The following is a 9,343-nucleotide window of genomic DNA, read 5'->3' as shown; positions in this document are numbered from 1 at the left end:
AGAGGTTACATTTCACTTCTTTTATCGAGCAGTAGATAGCTGCTTCCGTTAGCCAACGCAACAGTTGGCTTGTAGCAGCCCTGAAGGACTGTTAAGGACTGTTGTTAAGCTAACAGGAGAATGGATCTGAACTGGGCGGCGCAGCAGCGGTTGGACACCACTGGGGAGCAACTGGAGAGCTCCACTCTGCTGGCGCAGCCTCGGGCCTTGCTGCCCCAGCTGTGACATGCTGTGGCCCGACATACCACCGCTCTGAAGTGAACTCCTCTCAACAACAATAGAAAGTTAACAACATTATTTAAATGAAACAACCAGGAGAGTTAGCTTGTTTGTCATTGCTGTTAATGATACCAGACTAGTTAACCAGCAGCCATAAAGTTCTGTTAACTAACGAACAAGACGACCAAAAGCCACAAATGGACGTCATGACATGAATACTTCATCTCCATGAAAGAAAGAAAAAGACGTCAGATAACAGTGAGCTGTCTGGACTCATTCATTTGGAATTGATCCAGTTTTTAATTGAGTGGTTGTTCAGTCACCTGCTGATGTTGTGTGATTAGTGAATGAGTGTGCAGGTCTGACTGCTTGTTGTGTCAATTTCTTCATTGTTGGTTTTTAAGCTGAGTTGTATATTGAGTAATAAGCTTAACTAACTAGAATAACAAGTGTTAACATGTCAGCTTTGTAGACTATATTTTGTATGTCGTGCACATAGATCAGAGTGTGTAAGTCATGTATTTGATACATGCATTAATACTTTCTGATGTGAACCTACACTCTTAGATCTGTGAATGTTTTTAGTGTTCAGTCTTTATAATATTCAGCACTGATCTGAACCTGTATCAGGTTATAAGCTTTGTGGTACTTTATATATTTCTGTATACCCCCCCCCCTCACCAATTTCATCGGGCAGGGTAATGATATAATATGATGCAGTTAGTTGTGAGATTCCATGTTGGTTTTCATCTGGTCCTCCCCTATTTTTTGAGTCACCAGCTGCCACTGAAGTAGACATGTATCCCAGCATGCCCTTCATATTAACTGTCAACAAATGTTGGATTATAAGAGCCTGACTCACAACTGTGATAATTTTTGTTCACTGTTATTGTGTTACTTAATTAAGTTCTGAAGTTTTTTTAAGGGTGAGAAATAAACTGTTGGTCAATGGTCAATTTATCATAAATAATGCTGACTTGAAGTTTTGCTCCAATGTTTTCAGAGATGTGAGGATCAACAGAGACAGGCAAGTCAGCCTCCAAAGTCATTTCAGGTAAAACATTCCGCAATCTTAGCAAGTATTTTGTAATTAACGAATGGCTTTGATGTCTCCATAGTATTTTAAACATAAGATGTAATTTCTTTTGGAATATACACTTCAAAATCCAATATTTGCTGCTGCCAGACTGGTTTTACTGAAGTTCAAATTAAGGCTAATTCCATCCACTATGATGAGGAGTAAAATGACCTGCCTGTATTTTCTGTTTTCATAATGGGGTTATGATGTGAACCTTAGGAAGCAGCTATTGTCTCTTAGAGCTTTTTTGGGGTTTTGTATGTTTTTGTTTTGTTTTCTGTCTGTCTAGGTTTTGTCTGGGTTTTGGTTTGGGTAATGTATTTAAAGATAGGACTTAATGTGCAAAGGATATGTGTGTTATGTGTGTTTTTTCTGTTTGGGAAAATTTTAATAAAAAACATTTGAATATCAAGGCTGGTGTTTTAATTAGACAATTGGCATTATCCAGTAGCACTGCCCCTGTGTACTTTTTTCTCCTTCAAGAACATATCTTTTTATACAATATAGTTATTGAAAATTGAGTGTACTGCATAATCAACTTGCAAGTTTGAACTCCTGGGTTTTTCTTTAGCTTTGAGTTACAGGCTAACACTACATGCTAACATTTGCTCCCTAGCATTAAATGGTTGGGGGTGTGGGGCACGAAACTGCAGATGGAAATGTCATCCGTTTTTCAGCTGAACATGAATGCGTGAGCCAAATTTCATGATAATCCAACTTATACTTAGAGATATTTCAATCTGGACCAAAGTGGTGGATTACCTTACCTATAGGGCATAACTGCTACCAAAGTTAAACTCTCTCCTTGATTAGTGTCCCCCAAAACTGGGACCAGAGACCTCTATCTGAATCCCTGAGGATGTTCCAGGTGAACAACAGTAAAATAAGAAATTGTTTCATTTCACTTCCAAATTGGGGAAAAACAAAACAAAAAAACAAAATATTAGAATGACTATTATGATTCTTGTGATCCTGTTTATCTCTCTATGCACAGATAAGAAAGTTCTGCATTTTATCATTACACTAACAAGAACCAACATATCCCCATGTGGGTCCCTAAATCTGACACTCAATCTGATTAGATGGGACGTAATGTAGACCTAAAGACTCTTTATATCTGGGTCTGTAACAACTAATATCATAAAACACCACTGCAAAGTGCTTTGCAGAGAAAGAACAACAGTAGAAAACAACACCAAACATGATTATGAACAAGGAATAAAAAAGAAAGAGTTATGAAAAGGGAAGTAGTCATAAACAACCATAAAAGGTCATTAGATAAAAGCTGGTCAATAAAAAGAAATGGCTGACAACCACTGCCTTAGATCATACAGTAACTTCTTTCTTTTTACTAGCTGAGCAAATCAAATAAAGCCTGCGGTAGAAGGCATATCTGCAATGCCTTTACACTTTACTGAGATTTGAGACATTGACATCACAACAACAGCCACACAAGTGGTCAGACAATGAGATATGGTGCAATCACCAAATGATTGAATGAAGTTCCAAACCAAATGTAAGTTAAAACGGTGAATGTTAACTTACTTCATTTGGCTGTTTTAAAAGGACTGCCATTTGACTTTACAGAGTTTCTAGTTCAACTTTGTTTGAGTGCACTTAGGTTAGTTGTGTTGTTCAATCTATTTCAACATAGAATATGTGTGTATTATACTGCATGCTTCAATCCCCTCTGTGAGTGCTCTTCATTACGCTAATTCTATGCTTCCTCGCATCCTCTCTCCTCCGTGACCCAGAAACCAATCTCCCTCCGCCATCATGGAGGATTTTCCAATCCCTTAAATGCACCTCGAGGAGACGAGGAGTGAGGAGGCTCCTGGAGGAGCTCAGAGCAAGGAAACACAGGTGTATCCTACATGGAAGTCTTTTATCAAGCCGCGTGACATTTAAATACCGCATCTCCTTGCACATGTGGCACGCATTTTGAAGCATGGTGGGAGGATCTGTTCATAAACGTAAGTGGTCCACGATCGTTCTTATTGCAATATGTTCCTCAATAACAACTGTCTGTGCTACTACGAACTAGCAAATTAATGCCAGAGCGGGCCTGGGAATGCTGTGTGTAGAAAAATGTTTAGTAGGTGTACACGCTATTTAAGGCTTAATGGTTCAATATTCTTACTGCACATCCGTCCCCGATATGCCTCATTTTATAGAAATGATTAACACCTTCAATAAATGTTGTCAGGTGTAGAACTGTTGGGAATCTAATACAGTCCCATGTATTACAGGGACGGATGATGAGACCCTCAAGTTAATCAAACTGAGAGCAGAATGTGACCACTTCTTCACAGGGCGGTGACACACTGCCAAACAAACCTGGGAGTGAGTGATTAGTGCACTGTAATACATGATTGTGATAATGTATTACAGTTATCATTAGGCTCAATAATATAAACTTGAATGAAAAGCACCAAGCAAAGATATAAAAAAAATATCACTTAACATGTAATACAAGAAATACTTTTCTGTGTTCTACAAATGTGATATATGATACAGTGTCAGATACGGTGCTCAGGATTGATAGAGTCATATCTGTCCAGAGGCCAAAAAGGCAGTTAAAACACACAACCTATTGGGTAGATGAAACTGACACCTGTACAGTACATGGCCAAAGCATGCCAGTAATATAATTGAGAGCACTTAAAGAATAGCCTTTAACACCAAACCTGTTTTACATTCCTCAGACTAATACTGATGAAGATGGGCATGAAAGACATTGTTAGCCTCACGCAACTGGCTAAGAAATTGGACAACTTGAAAAGAAAAAATTTAAGGTATGTAGCTTGTTTATGACTGTTTTAGTTGTAGATGTGGTTTCATCTCATATGTTGAAAAGCTGTCTTTCCAATGATGCATATGTGATGTCATTGGCTGTTCTTGAGAGTTCTTGTTCAAGAGAGTCATGCCTTAGCCTTTCACCTTTCCATTCCTCAGGAGCTTAGATGTCCTGCCATGGGGATGGTGACAGACAGAGGGGGAGCCACAGCAGCCACCTGGCCTTGGTTTACCCCAATGCATGAGGCCACAGGGGGCAGGCCGTCTATTGTGCCTCCTGTCCTAATGGATTCATGGAGTGGAGAGAACCAGGCATTAGTGAATGATGTGGCCCCTGAAGAAAGTGGCCCGATTCTCTCCACATCTGTGGTGGCCACCTGCCGACCAGCAAGTGGGGAGGATGATGATGAGGAAGAGGTACCAGCAGAGCCGGGGACAAATGTGACACAGGATGGCGAGCCCTCCACTTCAGCCTGTCCCCAGCCCCCCAAAAGGAGGAGAAACAAGCTGTTGCAGCAAGCTGGAGGAGGAGGCTGAGAAAGAGGATGAGCGCTTTAGGGCCACTCATGCACAGACTGAATGTTTTTTGGACCACTTTGAAGAACTTGTCCGAAAGAGTTAAGTTGGAGTCATTGTTTTTTGTTAATACAGTAGAGCCCAGATTCAACTTTAATTTATTACATTGTATTATGTGCCACCACAGGGTTGGTATTTATGTATTCTGGGTAAGCCTTTGTTCATATTGTCAATACAGTTCAATGCTGAACAAAATAAATAAGGTTAATGTTTACATCCCAGTTTGCAATCCTTTAACAAATATCCATCAAATAGTACAAATTCCAAGAGTGTACAATACCAACAACTTTATTCATCCCACTAGGGGCAAATTGTTAGGAGCAGTGTAATATACACACAGCACAGTAACACACAAACAGGCAGAGAAATAATAGAATGTACAGCAACAAAAGGAATCAAGAACACCAGGGTGCTGTATGTGGAATACAGATTCATAAATAAGATCAATAAATAAGCTTGATGAACACAATAATAGGATAAAATAAATCTGTGTGCCCGTACAATTAACACAACATCCACAAAACAAAGGCAGGGCAGGGACAAGATACGTACAAAAAAGAGGGCCTAGTAACAAATAAAAAGACAGTAATCGTGCTCCTGTAACCCAGCAGTAGGCACAGATGGGGCGGAGAGTTGTCCAGCCAGCCTGTACTTCCAAGCAGATACACTCAACTCCCCCCTCACTAGATGTGGTGGAGGCACCGGGGGGGGCGTCAATGTCCTGAACTGGCTCGATGATGTCAGGAGCTGGAACTGGTGACCAACTTCATCAACATCCTGGGCGGTGGGGTATTTGATCTTCCTCATTCCTTTGTGGACCAGCCTACACACAGGAGTAGGATATATGGACAAGTGTTAAAGCACACCATATCAAACTGCGGCAGAATGTATTTGCCTATGTTATTCAAAATTACATACGTGTAAACAGTAGACAGGGGACAACCCGTGTGCCAGCCAGTACACCATTGTCAGCGCTGTAATGTGGTGTCCCCAGCCACAGCTCCCCTCAGGTGACAGTAGCCTCATCCCTCTCCCTCTCTGGTGAACCTGTGGTGGCTCTGTGTGTAATTAACTGCAGGTGAGCCTCTCTGATGTGCTGAGTGAATAATTGTGTGATTGAGTATGCAGCTGAGTCCAGGGAGCAGACTCGAGGTTTAAAGGGCAGATTCTCCAAGGTCCTGCAGGTTCTCCTCTCTTCACCTCCTACCAACTACACCTTTGCACAATATTGTAAATGTTATCATGCAGTTATCTACACCAGACCTGGGATCTACAGGGATGGTAGCATTTAGTTTAATTCTCTCATGTTTTTTAAAAGTAGTAAGTAAGGAGTTTAGGTAAGAGATGTGTATAGCTATAGTTTTGGGGTGATCAATTATATGTCATTTTGTTTGTTATATTTCTGTTAGCCCACCCTGAAGCCAGTATGTCTGATAATAATTGTGAGAAATAAATACTTTGAGGACTGTAATCTCTTGTTGCTGATGGTTCTTGGGGGACTCATTTTCATGTTGCACCAGGTTTTTTCACAGGCCGGGGGGCTGCAACAGATCTCAAACACTGGGGGGTTGACAGGATGCCATATTGTGAATTTAACCTAGAAAACCTTGGGAAAGCTTTAACAATATGCAAATGTCCTCTTACATGTAGTGGAAGAGCCAAATGTTGTTTTTAAGTCCAAATGAAATCCTATTTAATAATTCCTCTTCGCAGTTGAAAACAATTTAAACATGTACGATATCTTAAACACACTGTTAATAATTCTGTATAATCAAAGTGAAGCAAACAGGTATTTTGGGAAATATCAGAAATGCTCCTTTTTGTGTCAGCTGGCTGCTGTAGCTAGAAGTTATTGACAGGCAGTGTGTCGCTAACAGGGATTTTGAAGAACAACGACCAAACCAGCATCTAAAAGGTCCAAAATGACATTTGCAGGTATGTTTACATTCTGTGTAGTGTGCTAAGCAGCTAATTAGCTATCTAGCCTGCTCATCCCTGGTGAATGTTTGTTTGCTGGCTTGTTAAACAAGCTAAGGTGTAGGACAAGATGTGTTCATGTTTATAAGTTGGATAAGAAGGATACAACACTTTAATTTCCCCACATTTTCATTTGGTTTGTCCTGTAAATTCTCAAATGGTACTCATCCAATGTCAGGGTCTCAAATAATAGCTGTGATTGCAGGCTGTTTGAGCAAATACAGGCCAGTCCCAAAATAAAGGCTGAGGGAACATCCTGATCAGATGTCTTGTTTGGGATATCTGACCTCTGCACCTTAGGGTGACCTCAGACATCCTGCAGAGGAATCTCATTTTGGCTGCTTGAAACTACAATCTCAGCCATTAACCCTTACATACTGTTCATATCCTGACCCTTCATATTATGGAGCGGGTCATTTTTGACTCTGCTCAAGTGTCCCTTTATAATTAGTTCCTATACCAAATTTTGAATCACAAATGTATAATGCTTCCACAGATATCTTATCAGTCATTAATAAATGGGTGATTTATCCTTCATTCATTTTTCAGAGAGCAGAGAGAGTGTGTTCTTTGGGTTTGGCAGTATTTGTTTATGGAGAAAATACATTCAGAATCACACTATGTAATGACCTCATGTTATCTGTCCTGCTGTGGTTGCTGTGTCTGGCATGTGGGGAGGTGGTGTCGCTTTGCATGAGAGAAGTCACAAGGGCCTTTCCTCCGTTCTATTTTGTCCTCCTCTTCTAATACTTTCTTTTCAACTCACTGTCTCCTTTTTCATAACGGATCCAAGATGAAACAGACTCCTTCCACTCCACCAAATCAGTGAAATAGGCACCCAGGTACTTTTTATAGTCTTATGAAAGCTGCCCTCCACTACAGGGAGGACTATGTTGGGCAACCACTATGTTGGTTGCCTGGGAATTGATGGATTTGATTTGTTACTTTGTATAGACTTGTTTGCAGGTGCAGATGCCCATCTGAGTGGGAACCCAGGCAAATGTAGCAAGGAACACACTGGCAAGGGAACACAGGTAGTTCTCATGACAGTGTCATGGTCACCCTTGAGCTCTGCCCCCACTGTCCCAATGAGAAAAATATGCAGATCTGCCAATCTATAGTTTCACTGTTTCAAGATTCCACATGACCATTCTTTACCTTGATTTGACCATCTCTAGTGACTTTAAAATCCTTTTGAATAAACATGGGTCAAATTTGACCCAGAACACCCTCTATGTACGATGTATGTATTTATACCAGTTGCAAAAAATAAATAATTTTGAATTGTTTTCGTTTTTTGTACAGTCCTAAAATTTGAGGTTAACATATGTTGAAATGCTCCCTGTAAGACAAAAGCTTCAACCTGCTCTGAATGCTTAATTTGCAACTGCAACCTCTACTTCCTCCTCGTGATGACATCATATTGTTCGCACATGCCCACAAATGGCCATTCGTTCCATAGCCTTTGTTGCTAAGATTTTTACTAAGGTTTTTCCATGTGTTGTTCATGTTGTCCATTCACATATTTTGGATCAAATTCGGGCTCGAACATGTGTGTATGTATTTAAAAAGTTCACATTTTGAGTAAAGAACTCAATCCTGCTACTATTGTTTGTTTATGTAGCTGTAAGTCTGCCGACAGGAGCTAGCCAATCAGAACAGAATGGGCTTATCAGGAGGGGGGCCTTAAAGAGACAGGAGCTACAGCAGCCTGTTTCAGAGGGGCTGAACTGAGGGGCTACATAAAGGGTCACTATAAAATAAATAAGGAATTTTGAACTGTAAATCATGCAAAAATATTCTATTAGAGCCCCAGATTTAAAATATAGACCTGGAAATGTGCATGATACGCCCCCTTTAAATCTGTAATTGGCTGCCTCTTTTCTAGTTGAGCCTTGGTGTAAATGTTGAATTGGTTGATTAAATTAAAGGTTAATTGAGTCCAACGTCTTTTATCTGATGATAGGAGTTTCTGTTTCAGGAGTGTAATACTACATGCCATTTATAAAGGCAAGTGTTAACTACATCTATGGTCAAAAATGTTGGTCAGCTGTACACTACAGTTACTATCACCTCATATCATCTTGACACAAACATTGACCCATCTCTATTAAGACATGAAAGCCAAGAAGTAGTAGACTCAGGTATTATGACTTTGTAAACAGCAGATTCAGATGTGTGAAGGCTGACAGTGAGTTCACTCCATCCCATTATTTCATTATGGACTGCATGCAGAATTAAGTACTCACTTGAATCAATAGGCTATTTAATTTTACATGAGCGGCTTGCTTCAAAAGGGCTGAACAGAACAGTGTTATATGCTGTGGTGGTTCCTGAAATTCACATTCTTTTACTGTCAATATTTTCTTGTTGAACATGTATTTTTCTTCCATCTCTCATGTTGACATTCTCATTCAGCAGGACAAAGCCAAAAGAGAAAGCTAAAAGAGTTGAAGATGAGGCACAGATACTGTGTGAGGTGAAGAAGAGTCAAAAATCATCCTCTGAATCATAACTCAGTCAAATCTGAGCACACAGACATGGAACACATATTGATTGACACATTGAGTGTGAGTTACACTTCCTGAGGATATCATTATCTCCGATGTCCATCAACAATATACCTCCATTAATCCACTAAGAAATCAGAGAAAGAAAGAGCCTTCAGCCTTAGAATCACCACATTTGAAAATTTTC

General features: G+C 40.1%; 1 long non-coding RNA gene across 1 annotated transcript; it reads right to left on the bottom strand.

Moving 5' to 3' along the window:
* Positions 1 to 4,941: 4,941 nt before the first annotated feature.
* LOC137188715 (uncharacterized) lies at positions 4,942 to 6,124 on the bottom strand. The gene is made up of 2 exons (XR_010929479.1): positions 5,588 to 6,124; positions 4,942 to 5,492 (listed from the first exon to the last, which is right to left on the bottom strand). It is a non-coding gene; the product is annotated as an uncharacterized lncRNA (long non-coding RNA).
* Between the last annotated feature and the right edge of the window lie 3,219 nt (positions 6,125 to 9,343).

The sequence above is a fragment of the Thunnus thynnus genome, chromosome 9 (assembly GCF_963924715.1).
Source record: "Thunnus thynnus chromosome 9, fThuThy2.1, whole genome shotgun sequence".
NCBI lineage: Eukaryota > Metazoa > Chordata > Actinopteri > Scombriformes > Scombridae > Thunnus > Thunnus thynnus.
The sequence above is the reverse complement of the archived record's forward strand: the minus strand, read 5'-3'. Positions and strand labels throughout refer to the sequence as shown.